Source organism: Malurus melanocephalus, unplaced genomic scaffold, assembly GCF_030028575.1.
Source record: "Malurus melanocephalus ecotype Western Australia unplaced genomic scaffold, MMel_1.1 scaffold_74, whole genome shotgun sequence".
NCBI lineage: Eukaryota > Metazoa > Chordata > Aves > Passeriformes > Maluridae > Malurus > Malurus melanocephalus.
Window position 1 is genome coordinate 2611453 of NW_026623306.1, and position 21042 is coordinate 2632494.

A 21042-nucleotide genomic window follows, 5' to 3' on the forward strand; every position below is an offset into this window, starting at 1 on the left:
TAAAACTATCAAAGAGTTCTTAAACATACATTGCCAGAGAATAATGATATTCTGCCACATAATGTAGAAGGGGAATAGGGCACTTAGGGAAAGTAGCTTTTGAGATAAATTTGATGTATTTATTTTGGWGGGAAGAGAGAAGGTCATATGAGATTTTTTTATTTTAATGATTTGAATTTATGAGAGCTAATAATTTCAGTATCATTATAGGAATGTGACATAACACAGTTGTTTCTCTGTGCCCCTCAGAAGTAGATGGTGAAACTTGGGTGGGGAMAGATCCTTCTTTCATTGAACCAATGAAGAATGGGATTTTGGCCCTTTTTGTTTGGTTTTTTCTTGARAGCAACTCCAAGAACTCATTAGACAACCGTGTGTCATTTCACTCAGCCCCATGCTAGCCTAACCCAAATGTGTGATAAAGGTTGTGTTGGAATTTGTATTTTCCATTCATCTTTTGTTGGAGGGAGTGACATTTTTCTACATTGCAGTCACATTGTTAATTTGGTCTGTTGTTATAACCATCACATTTTTGGCTAAAGGGAACAGAACAGCCTTCAGTAGGAGCTCTCACACTGTTGGGATCTGGAATCATTGCAAATTAAATGGCGTTATGTAAGTTTGCCCTTCAGAAATTTGCTTTGGGAATTTCTAAATCCAAATAAAAAAGTCCTTTGTTGCCAGTTAATGGAAAAGTTGCCACCAAATGATATAAAGTACATGCTGTTAGGTATTAGTGCACAGGCTCCACAATGTTACTAGGGGGCTAGAAAAGCTGGATTAGCTATCTTTTGGGAATTAATTTGTTTATATCACTAAGTACGTGGTCAACCATACAGCAGTGTGATTAGCTGCCATGGATTTCTGTTGGCACAGGATCACTTTTACTCTGTTGTGTAATTATTGTATTTTAGACAGATTAGCAAACGAGAATTCTTAGCCTGCAGTTACTTATTCTCCGCCATCTTCTAAAAAAAAAAAAAAAAAAAAAAGTAATACCTCCTTCCACTTTTATAATCTCCCATTACAGCAAGTGTTCTCTATCTCAGAAAATATATAAAGACCAGATTTTGCCCTCTGGACTCCTGCAACTTAGTGGTCAATCTGTAAAGCTCCTGTTAAGTAACAGAGTGACTTCTTAGTATTTTTTTGTCCTTCATCTCTGTTCCATTTTAAGGATAARGATCTAAGTATCTGAGTAGAAGCAAAATGAACTACAAAATGAGCCATGGCTGATACTTTTGTTCTCTGAAGTCTGGATTAGTATAACTTTGTTTGGTTTTCTCACATATTATGGGCAATTTGTCAAGTAGATAACATTAGTAGAATTGTAGTTTTAAAACGCTTCTGATCACAATCTATTTGRCTGCAATAGGAATGTGAAGAAAGTTGTAAATTGGTTATTACCCTGAGTGCAATTTCAATATAAAAAAGTTCCTCTTAAAATGAGACAGAAAAATGAGAACTTAAATCAAAGAGAAGGTGTGTGCTGACTGTTACAAACATAAGGTCTTGTTGGTGTCTGTGTTCTTTTCTGTGGAGGGTAAGGAGGATCACAACCCATTCTCTTGCTAAATAATAGGTCCTAAATTACTTATCCTGCTCTGTCCCAGTGTATGWACTGCCTGCAGTGGCCTGGGGCTCGTTTCCTGCAGCAGGAGAAGGGAAAGCAAGGACAAAATTGTCATTGATGATTGGCCARACTCTCATCCCTAACAAAATAGTGTCAGAGACACCATGCTGGAGACCAAAGCTTTATATACATCCATTTTGACCTTGCCATGTGCTGTGCACAAATCGAGGTCCTCTTGGGTGTGAATTGTAATCCTCTTTAAAAGGACACAGCGACGTGTGAAGAACAAAGATAGGGATGTTAATGCAGGACSTACACGTTCAGTCATTTGTTTATTRCTGAGCACAGTGGAGTATCCTGATACAGTGTCCAGGGCTGCCTGAATTCTATAGCATATTGTGTGTACAGAATTCTGCACAGCCTGGCAAATGTTACTGAATTCAGTAGCACTTCTGTGGCAGTAATGACATGTAACCATCTGTGGTTTCGCACCTGCAGAAGCCAGTGTCAGCTGTTGAAGTTCAGCAGCCCTGGCTTTGCATGAATTTATTGCCAAAAATCTCGCTCATTTACTAGCCATGGGATTCAGATAACCCTTTCTGTGAACTTGAAGCCCTTGCATGTTATGTGGTAAAACAACAGTTCAGAGAGAARATCTCTACCAGGGTGCTTTTCTCAATAAATACTGCTTGTACAATGCAGGGCTTTTATAGAAAAAATAGGAAGTTTACATAAAACTGATATCACTGCTGGTCCTGGGGCACTGCTCAGTGCTCCCACTGGTGCTGTGGCCTTTTTGTGCAGGTGTTGGATGAATGAACCCAGGGAGAAAAGCTCCCCTCTGAAATGCAGAGAGAGCGAAGGTAAACAGAGGCACGGAACGGTGAGCTGGCTTTACAGGCTGTACTGCAGCACCATGGGGAATTCAAGATTAAAATCTCTCTCTCCACTTTTGCACCAGTGCCTTAAACACTACTTTATGCCATCTGTCATGGAAATGAACAGGATAGGCTGCTTTCTTCAGATTCTGCTAGCAGGCACTCACACAAATTGATTTTATATAACTAACCGCAGAATAAATAAAAACTTTGTTTATTCTACTAGCAAGAGTAGTTCTATTAAATGGCAACAGATATCAGCTGTTACTTACCAGAATGTGTGCTGAGCTTGGTATTTCTCACATGACTACCCAGATTCATCACAGATGTCATTGTATTTCTATATCCTTTTACAAAAGACTTTTGTGGAGATATGCAGACTTTATGGCTGGTAAAAACACCATCATCCTTTTCACTTGAGTGCTGCTGCAGAGGCAAAGCATGCAAAAAGGGGATGAAAAGGACTGTGGGACGATGGGACATGGCACATGGCAGATCATTCAGTCTCTATGCCATAAATATTTGGAATCATAAAAGCTGCTCTCTGTAGCCAGATATTAACTTTTAGTTTTCTCTGATGAATGTGACCTTCTTGGTTACTTGTTATATTCTAGCTCAAGGGGCAAATGCTTTGAATTTTAAGGTGGAGAAAAAAAGAAAAAAAAATATTTTAATATCTTGCTAACATTTCCCATCTTCAAAATCTGTTTGTTTTGTTTAGAAAAGTTTTTGCTTGGAGGTACATGAAGTAAGAGGTTATTTTAAACAACAATTTTCTCATATTTCAAGTTTTTCCAACATGCTAATAAAGTCACATCAGATATGGTCCAAAGTGTTCTTCTTTCCGGTGGGACAATTAAAAAGGTTCAAAGACAATTACAATTTTTGAGTAGTGAATGAATCAAAAAGTATTAGTTGCAAAAATTGGCCTAACGTAATGGCAGTTTCCAACATGATGACAAATGCAATAGCTTTGCCCAWCTTACTGACATCAGAGAAATGATCATTTTTCCTAATTCCTGCTATTATGTGATTTAAAGAAGAAACATAGATTTCCAAGAACACACAAAATGAATGAATGATTTTCTTTATCATGGAGAGTGGGGGGAAATCAATTTGTTTGATAATAGTTGGGTAAAAAATGATAATGGTTTAAATGATGCTAGTCACAGCCTTTGAAGCTGTGCTATTTCAGCTGCAGAGCAGGAAATGATCTATGGCTTTTGGAAGAGCAGACAATGTAGAAGGGAAGAGCCAAGAGAAAGCCRCATCTCCATGCTGGGAAAACTCAGGCAGAACTCAGGGAAAGTTAATTATAAAGAATCCAGACGAACTTATTTAAATCCATATCTGCTCCTTTAGCCTTAATTAGGTTGTTTGCAGTGCGAGATCTTACATGTAGAACTATCAAARATATGAAAAAGTTTTGTAAACCTATCAAATGGGGAACAGCCCCTGAGCTTTTAAAATTGGGAAAATAAATCCCTTGTCCTGTGTGCTGTTGTATCAATGCACTTAGAGAGAGTATGCTAATAGACCAGGAGATTGGAGGCTTAATTAGTAGTTAACTCTGTTGATGAAAAGGCTCTTATTACTAACACCCAAGAACGGGATCCTATTGACAATTTGCTTCCAGTACCGCAAGTTATAACTGAAACTTTTTTTCTGCAGTTATTACAGAGCTTCCTCTCCACTTCTCCAAGGAAAGACCCTAATGGATGCAATGAGTATTTGTAGCTTAAACAGTAACAGTGCATAACCTCTAGGATCAATGCAATTAAGGGAAATCAATATCAATGGAAAAGTCTCAATATGTCAGCATTTAACCAGGAGTTGTTGGGGGGCCAGTACCACGTGGCACCCCTTCAAGATCAAATTGAATTTTTTTTCTCTTCTTGTGGTATGGTGGCCATTGTGGTTGTATGGTAAGATGAAAACCATGCCATGGTGTTGAGAATGTATTTATTTGAGAGGAATRACATTATGACTTTCCATACCTTCCTAGTCTTGTTCTGCATTTATTGTACTAAAACTGTGCAAGAGCCTAAGATCTCTGCTGAGAGAAGTCAAAGGTCTCTAACCTCCTTTCTGAACACAACTTTCTTGTAATAATTTATCTTTTTAAGGAAGGCTAGAAAAATACGGTTTTAAATACTTCATCAATCTTAATATTTGCTGCTAGTTTTTCTTCTGCRTGTAACAGTGAGCAGTTTTTTCTTAATCTAGTTCCCTCTGTTCATGAGTTTAGAGAATGTTCTTGTAGAAAATTTTCTTGGCCTGCCTTGCTGCATCTCACTTTGTGTCCTGGCCTTTTTGTTTCTTTCCGTTTTCCATAGTCCACTTCTTAACTTTTGTAATGTGTATTTTTTATGTTTTGTGCCATTTCTTACCATGTTTTAGGTCACTGAAGCACGTGGGGTTTCCCCAAGTTTGTCTCTCACTAAAATGAACACACTTGCCCGCTGTGATAAATTGCCCTCGTGTCATTCACAATTTCACAAAACCATTGTGTGTTTTTACACTTGTGACCTGTTCTKTCTGACCCTGCAGCTCACTGAGGTTRCTGRCCTTGAAAGTAGCCCCTTGTCTTTWTTTTACTCTTCTCTGCRTTTCCCTTCTCAAAYTTGTCATCCAATCAATGCCTCCTTTCACTGCCCTCTTCCTTTCCGTAGGTTTAATCAGATTCCATGTATTTTATGCATAATGTCTCCAAGTTTTGCTGCTCAACAAAGCTTTGGTGAGGTTTTTATGAGTTGTTCAACACTTCCTGTTCCTCCTGCTTATTTCCTACAAGCCTTGCATTAACATACACACTCATCTCACACCGACTGTTGTTCTTTTGGCTCAGACACAATGAGATTCCTGGAAAGAAAACCATCATCTGGACGCTCAACTCCTTTCTGGTAGTTCCTAGAATTTTGTATCAATCTACATGATTACACAATTGGACAAGGTCAGGGAAAAAAGTTATCATTTGGAAGCTATTATTCTTCATRACTAAGATGCACAATAATTAAAGTAACCTAATTGAGACGGATAAAATAGAAATTATACGGTGCTATTTCTCTTAGAKGCAGAAAATAAAAACTTAGTTGCTGATGCCTGTGTAGGCATTGACTTTTAGAAGTACCTGTTCTAAGCAGCAATTTCATCCSTTCTTCCTCTTGTATCTTCTACAATGGCTTTTGTGTAACAAGATCAAGGGTTAAGTTGAATCAATTATCACCCACTTTTTGTCCTTAAATACATCTTAGTCACTTGCTCTGAAAAGGAAGTCAAGAGGYAAACAGCTGAATTTATTCCTGGATGCCATGTAACAGCTGAAGGGTAAATCCTTTCCTCATATTTTAAGCTTTCCCCAGCCCTTTACCAGAAGACACCATTGTGGTTATTCTCTAAGGCATAGTTATTTGAGATGAATGGTGCTCAGATAGGATGCAGAAATAACACTCTGCGAGATAATGAGGTAATTGGAAAAAGTTAATGCAATGCAGTTGAAACAAGTGATCCAAAAAAACAGGACAAAATTGTTTCTTGACATGACTCATGTAGCTCATCAAATTGCTAAATATCCAAGTTTTCTTTTAAGCATCTTCAGTATTTACGGAAATAAATTAATATGCTCTTAACTAACACATGAGCATCATTAATATAACACAGATCTAGCACAATAAATTCAGCAGGCCAGTTGCAATCACAAAGTACCTTGTATTTATTGCCTACACAGGTATTTAACAGATCTGCTAAGTAAGGTTGTCTCAAGTTTTCAACAAGATGGTATGATGAGAGATACAGCCCAGAAAAATGCTTTCTTCATAACACTGTCAACATGCACTTCAAATGAACACCAAAATAAATAGTTTCATGAAACCTTTCAATTTTTTAATAAGTCAAAATACACTTTTCTGACAGTATAATTGCTTTTCATACTGGGCCTTAAATCTCCACTACTATAAAAGAATAATGCTACAGTAGATCATTTGTGAAAACTTAATGAAAACTGAGTTAGTGAACCTCGGAGTCAGTAGACCTTGAAATTCACTTTCAAAAACTAATTTGCAGTAAATGTATGAGAAACATATTTAGACATGATAAACTTTCAGTCCTCTGTTAGCTAGGTGCAGAAGTTTATCTTGATTAACTATTTTTTCTTTTAATTAATTACTCATGGAGGTAGCCAAAATGTTGTGGGTTACGTGTCCACTAGTGACACTCATCCAACAAGAGTCAACAAGAGTACAAAAATAAAATTATTTATTCTTTTCTTAGCTTGCATAAATAATTAATATGCCAAATCATGGTATTTCTTCAGTAGCCTTTGATTTCTGTATCTTATTGATTATGGGACATCCATGGGGTATCTTGATTATAATTTCTACAAGTCAAAAAATATAAACTCTGTTACAAAACAATAACGATTTAAAAGTTCTAAGCACTAATTTTATGTGGACATTAATGCTCCACATTGCCATCAGTCTGCATATGAAAATGTAAGAAAGAGATCTTTCTTGCTTCAACATTTGCTTCATTGCGTTGAAGGAAATGAGGAGGGAGTTGCACTGATTTCTATGGGAGATCCATGGTTAAGGATTGCACATGATTTCATTATGCCAATCTATTTTCCATTGAACAAGAACAGGTTAGCTCAGAAATGCTTGYGCTCATGAATTCTGCAGTAATTCACCCCCTTAAATGAGCTTCCTACCTCTGAAAGAGAACAGCACTATATTTAGAAAAAATAAAAATATAAAAGAAGTGTGCAATTTCAACTGTTCTTMTCTCAGCTTTCTAGAGCACAGGGTGAAATGCTCTAGCCTGGAGATGTTTCACTCTCTGAATGGCAACTGGGCACAAGTCTTCTGTGTTTCCTTCTACTGCTGATTCCTCAGYTCCTTCCAGGACTGCCATCAGCTGCCCCTGCAAATTGCAAAGGATGGAGTGAAGCTTTTGCTGGTGTCAGAGGGATTTATCTATCTCTGGCTCACTGGGAGGGGGTTGCAGATGGGTTTTATGGGGTTTAACATGATAAAGTTCCTCTTCTTGGAATAAAAATGATGCTTTGAAGATGCCACTGTGATTAGCTACTTATTTCAGCTTTCAAAACCTCTTTTGTAGTATATGAGAAAAATTTAAGGTCAGAACTTCAGGTTTATAGTGCAATAGGTTTCCATGGCAAATTTTCTGCACATTTGCTTTCTCAATAGCTTTTCTAAATGCAGAGGGTGCAATCATTGGATTACCAGAGGAAGAGAAGGAAAGCACAGATGTGTTAGTTTTGTTACAACAAAATCGAGTTCTGTTTAGCTTGGCTCTCTGATAAACAGAAAGGATTAGATTTTATTGTCTGATCCATTGCAAAGCTTTCAGTTCTGATAGCAATAAATAATGGTGAACAGTTACACAGCCATTGCCATCAATAACTCAGCCCTGCCTAAAGATGAATAATATATATTTAGCCTGATTTTAAAGATGGAGTAAACAAGACGAATGCTTTTCCCGTGGTCACAAAGGAAGATAGTATAAAGACTAAGCTGTTTCTCAGACCTATTCCTCATCCACAAAGCCTTCATTTATTTCTTGGTTAAAGATGAAATATGCTCTAAGCTATTTTGGCATATCCAGGTGCAATAGGTGATTTCTTGATCTGCTGTAACTCCTTGCATCTGTATCAGTTAACTAGAAACCCACTGATAACACCTAAACTTTTGATAACCATCTTCTACTTAATATTATGTCTTATATTTCTACTGGGAAATCTCTTTTTGAATGACAGCTGGCAGCTCTTCCACTAGCCAGTRCAGTAACACACTGATCAATGAGAATCTTGTATCTCTGTTTCATTACAGTGCTGGGAGGGAGGTTTGTAGCCCASTGGTCCAAGTAGTGACAAAATTCCMTTRCACYGRGAGGCAGCAAGGCCAGACCYTTGGRTTCAGGCCCAARAAATATATKAATATATTTACATTTAATGTAAAGTTCCTCCTCCGTATCCCTGCATGCATTTGAGGAGGTGAATGGAAGCTGGTTTAGTGAAATGAGGCTGAACCATCCCYGAGTAAAGTGCTTAATATTAACAACAATAAAGCATTGTAGGTCCAAGTCATTGCTTCATGATAATAAAGAAAAAAAAAGTGCACACAAATGCATTACTTGCCAAATCATCCAAGACCTGAGTGTTTCTTTCTCTTTCTTAATTGGATAGATAATGCCCTAATCTGTTTGGTGGTGTTTCACTTCTATCTATCAGTCCCTTAAAAATACAGAAACAAGGTTATCACAGAGCTCCAGATTTGCCCAGCTTTGCAGTCCAAATGGAAATGATTCACTGAGAATGCTTTTCCAATCACTGYTCTTTAATTGGCTCAAGTGAAAATAAATGACACAGATCAGCTGCAGTTTTTGTAAAACTTTGCAGTGTAAGGTACATCATGGTGATAAAGTGGGTATGATTGAGTAGGATGTATTTTATGTAAGGTATCAGCAGGATTCTTCAGTGGTCTCCCTTCTCAGCTGCCAKGGAGCTTTCCTGTCAGCTTTGCCCTCTGCTTTGCCCTCAGTATGAACCAAAATTATTTGTTCTATGAACTTCTTTGTGTGAACATTAGAGCTTTCTTATTTTCTTAGTGGTTCATTAAAAATATATTAAATAGGTCAGCTTTCTTTGCTTTTGAGAAGTCTAATAACAGAAAACAAATTTCTTTCTCATAAACCAGAGTTAATTTTATGGAAAGAGAAAAAAAGTCTCCTTATCAAAGACTGATTTATCTAAAATTATTTTTTCTACTTCTTCCATACTACAAGCAATTCTCAAGAAAAAAAAAATAAAATAAAAAGGGGGGAGGTGAGTCTGTCATTAATATACTTTAAGCTACTAATATTGAGACAGCACATCATAAATATATGTRTCAATCATTGAAACATCTAGAACCACTGGAGATTCACAGAGTTGAAGACTTTCCAGTGGCTTTTTATTTCCCATCACTTGCACTCGAGTGGTTGTTGCTGCACTCAGCAGGAGTCCTGTGTCTCAACCCAAGCAACGAACCAGGCCTTGACCTCATTGTTTTTGGTTTCTGGAAGTGTTTAGTAGAAAGACCTTCCCAGCATGCACAAAATAAAACAAATTAAAACCACAATGGGATTAAASTAATGCCTCATATTGATTTCACCTATTCAAGTACAAATCCAAAATAAAAAAAAAGTATATATTTATAGTATATATTTAATTATTTGGTGACCAATCCATCACAGCAAAGAAATGGGATTATGTGCCMAATCATAGAGATATTTGCTGTCAAGAGTGGGTGTGAACTGCAAAAGTTGAGGTGAAGAATGAGTTTTTTTTCTGTGATGAATATTGGTTGGCACATTCCTTGGTGGCACAGGAGAGGGATAATGCAATATATATTGCTTTTTAATCTTTTCATTTCTAAAAGAGCAACAATCCTGGCATTTGTACAGCACCATTAAATTGCATTTTCAGAGCTTATCAAACAGCTGAATATGCAAAGCATCATTTTATGGTTACCTGCTTCTCCTGCTCTCAGGTTTGCAGTTATTGACAAGCTCCTGACATCCTGGGCATTTTTCCTCACTTCTTTGACACATCCTGGAAATCCTTCTGGACAGCATCAGCCATGACATGCAAAGCTGGCCTTTAGCTGGTTTCTCTTGTATTTGACCTGGGATTTAGAGCCTTTAGATGTGGCGTATCTCAGATTTGGAATAAGAGACCAGGGTAGGACTCAGTGTGACTGGCAATAGGGAGGAAAGCAGTTTCCTGAGCACTAGTGCTTGCACTTGGTTCCAAACTGTGTCAGTGTGATTTTGGATATAAAAAAATACTTTCAGTCCTAACTTAAGCTRTCTGAATCATCCTTCCAGATCCAGGAGCATAGTTTGCAGGTGTGGAAATTAGGCAGCTTGGTTCTTAAAATAAGATGTGTGAATATGGCCTAAGTGCCTTAAAGGCAACTCATTTTTGTTCATCACTGCTAATTGCTAAGTGAATTTCAAGGTTCTTCATTGTGCTAATTACAGGATAGCAAGAAATCCCGGAATGAATCTCAGTGAATTCAGAGAGCACTGCTGTCACYGTACGCCTCAGTCTTTAATTACGATAAAATTACATTGGGATTGCCTAATTTTGAAAGTTCAGTTTTTAGGGGGGAAGGAATTAGACCTGGTTCCTGCCCCTTATGCAGCAGTAAAGAAAAGCAGTGCTGTGTGCCAGCCTTGTAGCAGGCTGACTCACRCTTCAGATGATCAGCTTCATTACAGATGAGGACAGATGAATCCCGTGTGGAGGTGGTGTTTGGCTCACAGAAGAGTTCCCCACCTCTGCAAATCTTCTTCTTTCTGTGGCCTACATCCACTGATGTACAGAAATAGATGGGTAACTCTTATTCCAGGATTAGTTCTGMTCAAGTTGGGAAACACAAAGTATTTCATTTTCTCTGCTGTGAGAAGCACGCACTGAAGAAGAGTTTTGGCAAACGACCTGYTTTGCATTAGAATGGAGGGAATCATAAATTTTGGTTGCTGTGGAGAAGACATTTCCAAGAATTCAAAGAAATTATCTGTGGCCACTGGTTCCTGTAGGCACATGTGCAAACACAATTGAGTAAGGCAAATGAAATACTGACCACAGATATTACTGGCATTGCAAATTATTTTTTTCCAGTTCGTTCAGGGACCTTTTATTTATAGGAATGCTCTGCAAAATTTCTCAGCAACTCAGTAGCCTGTGGGTCAATTAAAATTATGCCATTAAGTTAATGTGGCAAAGAGAAAGGAACACTGAAAAAATAAAGTAGATTCTAACACATTCTGTGATAATAATGAGGCCTGATCTATATTCCCTGTTTTGAGCAGCTGAGTAATAAGCCTTGTTGAGACTTTGCTTGATTGATAGATGGCTTCTATCCAGTGACTCCAGATAAGACAGTAGGGAAAAAGCGGCACAAAAACAAAAGGGAAAAAAAAAACTGATCTCAGGCTGTTATGGTCTGATGGCTCAACGTGCTGCTGGTGTCTGCCAGCATATTGATTCTTCACATTTGATAGCACTAAACTGGCACTTTTACCAGCTGAAAGGATGGGATCAGGAATGACAGAGCAGAGGGAGCCAGTGCCTGGTTTCTGTAGCTTCAGGGCAAACAAATTGCATGGCAACGATTTACTTTTGATAGGGATAAAGGAACCCAGTGAAGTTGACCATTGGTTGCTAACCTTGTGTTTCACAGGAAAACCTTTGAATGATTTTCTGCTTGTTGTTGTTACTCAGCTTTACAGAGATATTATAATTCAGAATGAACTCACAGAGCTCTCTGTGTGAGTGTTATCAGCAAGTTTGCCAACTGTGTGTGTTCATGTGGTATTTCTTGGGCAGAGAAAAGTGTTTTAAATCAGTGTTTTCACATATAAATGAAAGACAATCAGTGGAATGTTCTATACAAAATCCTGGCTGTGTTTGAAAGAACTGTAGGGCAAAAATGATTAATAGTTTGCTAAACAGACCTCACAAATAATTTTCAGGATGAATTTTCTTCAAATTTCTACAGGATTATTTTGGATTGAGTMTCCCTATATATATAAACTCCTCTTCACAGCACTGGGTGTCCTATGCATGGAGAGAGAAGAGAATATCACTGAGAGTATCTGCTGTGTAAATGGCACATTGGTGTGTGTTCAGGAGTTGTGGTAGATATGAATGAAACTCTTGAATCACATTAATTTGTACTGGGCTTTTTTGGTGTGATTTTAATTGGGTGAATGTTGCTTGGGAAATGTGTTGATATCTTATGCTAGAAACTGTACTGTATTTACAAGGGGTCATTCATATTCCTGGWTTTTAAAAGAAAATATCTTTATCCTCCAATTATCCATCATGATTAGCATTCACACTAAAAATCTTTAAATTCTTCYCATCTTTCCCCATGAATAGTTTCATTTGCTGCTTAGGAATGTCTCATACTCTTGGTCATGTAGTTGAGGAAGATATAATCAGGTCAGAGACACATACACATATCTGGAAAAATGCCATTCTGACAACATTCCTCAGATGTTGCAAATARTCAGGTTTTACTATAAATGAGCAGTATCTAGCAGTGTGCAGGGAGTAATGTGGGAACATTACAGAAGGCTGTATTTCCTGTGTGTGGGTTAAAGATTTAATCCTTTATGTAAGATGAAAGGCAYGGTAGCTTTCTGAAAGGGTATAGGCATTCACTGAGCCAGAGAATAATTATAGCACAGTGAGTTATAAAATTGATGTTTCTATGTTCGGTTTCATTGTCTTGTTGTAGCCTGTGTCTTAATGGATTAATTATCCCTCCATTAGTGTGTTTACTCTGGGAGGTGGAGTAGTACCTGCTTTCATTTATCTGACTTGTTTTTTAACTCTTTTTATGAAACTTGCTTTTTATTAAATCATTTGGTTGGGAAATTTTTCATTTCCTAGATGAATAAAAGGTGAGGGGAAGAAGGAACAGGTACTTCAGATTCRATTTGTATCGAGTTTTCATTGGATCTATCCAGGATTCAGATTTCTGTGGCATTGCTGATGAGGGCATTTAAAGACAAAGTTGAGAGTTATAACAGGGAAGTTTAAYATGTAAATTGGTTTACATTTTGTTGCCTTGTTTGTCTTGCCACATCCATTCTCTCACTGACCCAGTCACCTAAAGTTTCTTGAGACTATCACAGGTGCTGGTTCTTGGTGTCAATCTCTTGGTGTCTGATGTTTCAGTCCTTGGTAACCTTTGAGGGCTTTGGACCTGTTGAGATGAYTGCTCTCTGCCCTTTGTCCATCCTTCCAGGAGAAATGCCATAGAATGAGATTGTCACAGCAGCCACCTGAGTATTGATTCGAGGAATGCAGGCAAGGCTTTAAATGTAGGAACAGCATCGGTCTGCTTATCCAGCAGCACCATCTCCACTCCTTTTTTCCATATAAGTACTCTTGATAAAAAGATGCAAAGAATCCTAACCTCATTTCAGCTTCTTACAGATTTCTTCCATTTTTTTTTTTTTGTACCTGCTCTTTCTGTTCCTTATTTCTGGCTGCTGGTTATATTTAGTGTTGGTGTCAAAGCCAGTCTGTGAATCCTGCAGCAATGAAAATTTCCTTTCCTACATGCAATGAAATAAAGACWCACAATAAGCTCTTGCTGTGCCAGTTACTCTAAAGCAACTTGAGGTTTTCTGCACACAGTTCTAACACGCTGCACTGACAACTTTATTAATATTGACATTAATTTTGCAGATTTCGGTTGCGTCCTAAGGTGTGGGGTTTGATATKAGACTAGATCATGTAAGGGAAGATTACACAAGGGGAAACATTGATTGCTTTTACAAGCATTCATTTCTGCCAGACARTGAATCTTTGGTACCTATTACTCATCAGAAGCAGCATTTCTTGTCCTGTGGATGGAAAATGTCCATGGCATGGTTTGCTGTGGGGCTGGAAGAGCAGAGATGAGTGATGTCTCTCACACTTTTCCAGGAGCACACAGGTGAGCTGGACTCCCTCCTGGGACTTTTCCCTTCTTTGMACATCCCACCATTTTGCAGATACAACCAGTGCACATTGTGAAGGAGGCTTAAATACTGTATTTGATTTAATTATATATCATTATACCTCCTTTAAAATAGGCAGGGTGTTGATAAAGAAAGAAGCATGCATTCCATTATTTCTTTAAATAACAAGAATGAACTCTTCAGCACAAGTGAAAGCAGACCATATGCCTTCCCTTTGGGTATCCCTTGGCACTGAGGTTCTGGCATCACAGTCCTCCGTGTAGAAGCCAGCAAAAGATGTTTAATGGCTTTCAGACTCCGAAATGAGTTCTGCGGCCATGTGTGTCCCTCTCCAGTTGTCTGAGGAGATGAGCTTGAATTACAGCTCAGCCACTGCTGCCAAATACTTTCCATTATTCCAGCAGACCAGGTTGCCAAGCAGGATTTATGGTCCTTTTAACTCAATATCAGGCGATGGAGCAGCATTGTGTGATACAGGCTGTATACAGGATATTCTTATCAATGGAACAGGACTCTCTAAAATCAGGGAGATAATCAAGTCTGTAACTCTCACATTGGTAATTGGCACCACTCAGAACACGGTTAAATATAAAAACACAAACCAGGGGCGAGGAAGAAATGACTTTGTTTTTGCTGTTGATTAAGTTACTATGCAGATCATACAAATTGCTTTCACATTAAGATTTTCTAACCTCCTTTCTTGCCCTCTSTCCGTGAAGTTTTGAATATGCCTGCAATAAGGTAGCTCTTTTGATTGGGTACAATCTTGATAATTACAATTGAATATTATTTTTAATCAGTTGTGATCTGAGACAAAGTTGGCTTTTGTGTTGCTAATAGCGATGAAACTGAATATATTAAGCTTTATTTTTTCATTCCTGTGAACAAAGAGATAGTTATGATATAGAAGTAAACATTTGCATTCAGATGTAAAAGAACAATTGTTTTTTCTGTGGTAATCATASTTTAAGACTCAGTTTTAGCATGGACTAGAAGCCAATCTTTCCAGTTATTTATAGCCAGAGACATAAAAAAAAGGCAAATCATTTTAGAGTGGACTACATATATTTGCAGAAAAGATAAGCTGTATAACTGCCTGTGCTGTTGTATCTCTACTAATTTGAATATAATGAGCAAACTCTCACCTCACAAAAATTGGGTCCTGGGGGTTAACATATTAGCTTTTTATCTGCAGTGCTATAAAAAATGTCATTGCCATGCCGCTAATTATATTAAATAGTTACAGATATAAAATACATTGGAATAGTAGTTTAATAAGCAAACAAAAATAAATGACATCGCAGCTATAATTTCCTTGATTCTGTTTTCCCCAAATATTACTGATTTATAAGATGTTTTGAACGTCCTTGACAGGRATACAAGGAGCACTGCTGACCTTTAGTGTAAGCTCAAAAACAACAGCTGTAAACCACAGGTAAATTAGGACATGGCTTATGTCAGTGTGATTGCAGTACCTTTGCATTAGCAAATAAAAATAAGAAACAATAAAACAAGGAGCAACAAAGAGCAAGTTTGCTCTTTACTGTTCACCATGAAGTATTCAAGTATTGAAGCAAATGATTCTTCTGTGATAAATAACTGCTGGTGGATTTTACCAGGCATTGGATTTGGCTTTGGAAAACAGCTTATGCAGTGAATCGTCTAAAAATCTATTTCTTTTCCTGTGTCTGTGCTAGACACAAGCTTCAATAGCTTTTATGCTATGTGAGAATCTTCTCAGATTCCAAAAAGTCCCTTTAATGGCATATCTTGTGCTCACTATCATGAATACATGTATGTTTTTCCTCTTCTATTTCATCTTACTGCTTGAGAAGAAAGGCATTGCATTTACATTATGAGGCAATTTAACTAATGGCTAAATTAGTGGTATTCAGAGGATACCAAGTAAAGCTAAATTTGTATTGATGTTTACAGTTTCCATTAGATTTCTGGATGACTGAAGAAACCGATTATTAAGCTGATATAATGAGAGCTGATATTCTTATATTATYCTGCCATCTCAGGCTGTGCCAAGAGAAGCCATCTCAAGTTCTGAGAAAAAAAAAATATCCACAGAAAATACACTCCCAACTGTACTAAACTCTTGGATAAATAAATCATGACTTGAGAAAACCTATTCTGGAAGCTYACCTGCTTTCTTACAGCAGTGTCAGTCTTCATAGTGTGTTCATGGTTTGCTAGTAACTCCATCTTCAAATCTGTTCCTTTGGTTAGCTTTAGCTGGGTTTAAACTTAAAGAAACCCTAAAATAACCTGCAAAGAAAGACTATTTTTTTYTTCACTTTACTAGGAAGGGCCCCAGGGCTGCTGCTTTCTCTCTGCCCCTTTCTCTGCACCAGTGGTGAGCTGCATCTGTGAGCTTCCATGAGATGTGGGGAGTGAATGCCTGACTCATTTTCTATGGAGCATCTTTGACTGTCCTAAATTGGATCCATTTCACTTATTTGCTGGTATTTTTATTTCAAGCAATAGAAAAAATTAGGTTCTGGTTATGTACACTGAGGCTGAAAAAGACGGTTTTCACCAAGGAAGTGTTTTGAGGATTTTCCTGTTTGAAGGAATTGGGATTTGTTCCTCTGTGCAGCACTGCTCAGAAATGTAGGACTTCATTTCTGAGTGGAGTAATTTTGGAGTATTACGTCAGCTTTAATTTCCCTTCCAGAAGTTGAAGTGGTTAAAGGATGCCATATTAAAGGTGATYAGGTGGAGGTTATGTGACCTGCCTGTAGATTTTAGAAAGTGAAATTAATTTCTGCCTGGTGGTTTTCTTTATTTTCCTCCTCCTTCACCTTCCAGCACATGGATTGYAACTTCCTGGAGCAGCTGTGAGTGCCTGGAGGACAGCAATTCAGGTTTGGGCACTGTAGGGGATGGGATCATTTCCCTCCTGGTGCCCATTCCCTGGCAAAGATCGTTTTGTGAGCAGATTCCCAACCCCACCAGAYGTGGGCAGGTCTGTGGGAAGACCCAGGCCCACGGAGATTCTCTGGCTTTGTGCACACTATTCATTGTGCTCCTTCGACTCAAGGGCTGCTTTGGTTTGGGTAATTTTACAAGCTACTGAAGCAGGACCTATTGATATTTAAAAAATAATTAAAGCAGTCAGAGTATTGAGTATTAAAACGCTGCCTTTATGCAGTATCTACTTTTCATATTACAGCTAAGATTTTCACTCTACTTTTGCTATTATGAATCCATTACATGTAAATGAATGAATACTATTGTTAATAACCATTTACAGCATACAGTGTAAAAGCTCCAAAGGAGCTATTAGAGTTTACTGTATGCTGTGAATATATATGAAGAACAATACACAGACCTCAGCTAAACCRTAATGAGTGCATTGACATAACATCAGCTCTGAAAAGAATCTGAGCTGCAAAACAAAGAAATTCAAGGYCCAGAGTCCTGTTCTTTAAATCACCCAGCCCCATTTTTACGTGAGGGGTGTCATTACTGGCAGCAGTTGTGCAGTGCTGCTGTTGATGGAGAATGCCATGATTGTCTTTTGCAGGGTTTAGTTCCCTGGGTCAGCTCCTGGAGTGCTGGGATGGCCCCCACGTGTGGGTTGTCCTGCATATCAGCATGCAGRGTGTCCAGGGACATTCACAGCTTGTCTGTTCTGGAATATTTTAGGTAGAACAYGGTCTAGRTTTTGTGKATGTGGCTGCACTTGTGTCACAAGRGCRTGATGTGTCTCTGCAGCAAAGYTGGAGATTCRGTAACACCTTCAGTACAGATACAGATCWGAATAAGTTCAAAYATTCAAGAGGCTTTCWTCAAACCACTGCAATGTGAATTTCTTCTGCTTCTAAAAAAAATCTGGAGACAATTTTTTCAGAGGTGAGATGCCTTTTGACTCTTTGTTGGTTTGTTCTAGCACTCCAGTGACAAACTTGATGGTTCTGCCTCATTACCAGAGTGGTAGGGAACAGCTCAGAGGGAGCAACAAGAGCTCACAAATTGCTTCAGTTTTTACATCCATTAGACTGACCAAGGACTTCCCGTTCCTACTTTTTCAATTATATTTTGTGCTTTAGTTTATTGCCTTTGATTGCAGCTTTAATCTCTTCTGGAGGAAATGTACTGAAATTCTTCGTGTTCATTGACCACACTTGGGAATTACTGGAAATGGAAACTTAAATGGCTGTCCAAATTCGGTGCAAATATCAATACCCATAGCTTTTTACATTCATTTTTAAAACTTTTCTGCTTGGTGATACTTTACTGAATTCCCAAAATATAAACCAGATTATTGCTAGCTGCACAGAGTTTCATGATGAAGGTCACTAAGGTCATCCTTTAATTTTAGTTTCCTCTGAGCCAATTGTAGCTTCTAAAACTTTCCTGAGAGCCAGGAGCACTGTCTAACAAGCAAWCCTTGTGAAGCTTGATTTTCTGAAATGCAGGTGGAAGGGAGGTAGGAAGCAAAGTTTTGATCTTTGGAATCCAGACACAATTCTCAAAACASAGACAGCTCCAGAGGGTAAAGCTGCCCAGAACCCTCTGACTGTCCAYGGCTGTGTCCTGCAGAACTCAGTCCTGAGCTCTGGTGGCTCAATAAAGACAATGTCAACACTACATTTGAAGTTTTAAGAACCGATTTTCTATCACAAAGAAAAAATTAAATTCTTCCTCACATGCTGTCAGAACRTGAATTAAACTGGTTAAGCCAAAGGATAATATAAGGCCCATATGAATTTTTTAAAAAAAGGGAATATTCCTCTTATGTCAGGGATAAACTTCTTCAGGGCAGAGCATGAATGAAATGGAGGGGCCCTGCAGCAAAGCTGCTTTTCTGTTTGGGCATTAGTTAAAAATAAAAAAGTAATAAATGTACAGAGACTTGCCATATCCATAATTTCTTTTTATAATTCTGGGAGGTATCAATAAAACATCTAAATACTAAATTCGTGGTAAGTGTTCTGCACAGTTTTCCTGAGCTATGTTGAAGGCAATCAATTAAAACTTCTCCTCTCTGCAGTGARTATTTCTGGTGGAGCAGGGTGTGCTCAGACCTCCGTGACCTTTTCTGACACAYGCAGAAGACCAACAGTGTTACCAGAATTGTGCTCCTCTGGTACCCACAGAGTTTTGACAAGCCTGCCTGACAACCTCAAAAAATAAACACCTTAAAACTCACTCTCTGTCTTCATAGTTTCTCATCCCTAGACCAAAACCAGTCTGTTATTTTGGTATCTGTTTTCTAAGCACGTCTCCTTTAATTAGGTCCTGTGCACTTCTCAGATTTGTTTCTTTGCCAATATTAAACTGTTTTCTGTATAGYGAGCAGATTCCAAGGCAGATGTCCAATCTTTTTGGATTTTGCTTACTGATTGTAACAAATTTATTACTTCTTCCATGCAAACATAGAGCAAAATTCTTTTGTTGAGCAACAGACCTACACTGAGTGTCTGTAAAACCACATCAACACAGCAGGAGCTCGGAAGCATTAGTGGTAATAACTTCCACTRTGACATTTCCATGTATTTTAGTTCAGGTTTCTGGGTTTTTCTCTCTTCCATTTSTTTGGTGAAGAATTTGGCTCAAGCTTAAACTTCACTGTTATATGCACTCCATTCAAAAAATGTACAAGCAAACTTGTTCAACAGGTTCCCCAACAAACTGAATACCCAAACCACTCACRGTTTGGAGTGTAAATCAAGTATGTATCAAGAAAAGTTAGAAGCAGCAAAGGTAGATTGAACTAACTTGGAGAGTAGTGTTTCAACAGATGTACAAYTAGATACACACAGAACCAGATTTTGTGTGTTTCAGGTCCCAAACAACTCAATCATGCTCAGAGAAAGACCAGAATGAGGTTAAGCAGGAAGGATCAAGCTCTTGACCATTATTCTGCTCTCTTTAAGAACTTCAGACAGCAATAAACAGACAATGAGTGCCTGATCCCATTTGGAGCTGGTGTCATCTGAAGAGATGGGTTCCCAGAGGTGCAGGCTGCACAKCTGTACCTTGAAGGAGTCTCTGCAGACCCATCAGCCAGTCCTGTACCTGTCAACTCTCAGTATTGTACCTGTTTTTTTATGTATTGTAAGGTCACATTCTATGTTTTTTATAAAAGACGTGACAAAAAATTCCCAAACCATTATTGGAGGAATCTGCTGTTTTTCTAAATAGCTAGAAACACTGRGAAAGTCAGCTTCAATTTATACTTTACTTGTGCATCGTAAGTCTATGCTGAGTCTGTCAGACCTATGGCCATACACAGAGCCATTCCCAATGTCCTTGCAGGGGTTTGGCTGCCCTTGTTCCAGGCTGGAGAGGCTTTGGGGCAGCACCATTCCCAATGTACCTGCAGGGGTTTGGCTGCCCTTGTTCCAGGCTGGAGAGGCTTTGGAGCAGCACCATTCCCAGCCACCACTGTCTTTAGCACTGGCCATGCTCAAAGGGTCCATTGTGCAAACCCACAAATTCAATGAGCCTGCCTGAATGGAYAGAGTTACACATGGGGTATGTGTTCAGGACCCTACTGAGCCCAGCCAGGTTGTGCTGCTGTCAGGCAATTAACGTCCCAAAAGAAAGAAAATTGAAATGTGTCGTTTAGGCCATTCTGCGCATTGTTTGTACATAGTGCAAAGGAGAACAAAGTACATGCTCTTAGCAGCTAACAGGAAGAGTATTTGTTTGTTTTCTCTTTGTCCCTGTTAAGGCACTCTCAACATGCCAGAGCTGAGAACCTTTAATTTATCACCTTCCTGTGCTTGGGGCTTTATTGCACTTATTGCTTAAGCTAATGCAGGTGGTCGTGCCCTGCTTTGCAGCTGGTTTTGCTGTTCCTGATGGTTGCAGTTCAGGGTTTTTTTTGTTTTGCTTCTGTATCTTAGACATAGAAATTGATGCTTCAGTTTATTTCATTTGCATTAATCAGTCCTTTATCATTTTATTGCCACTTCTCTGCTGYGACTCTAAAGGAGGAACAATGTTTATTCCCTCTGCCCAGCAAGGTTTAAAACTGATTCTGTGTGCTACAATTGTTCTTTGTTTCTTTATAATGCAGCTTCATCTATT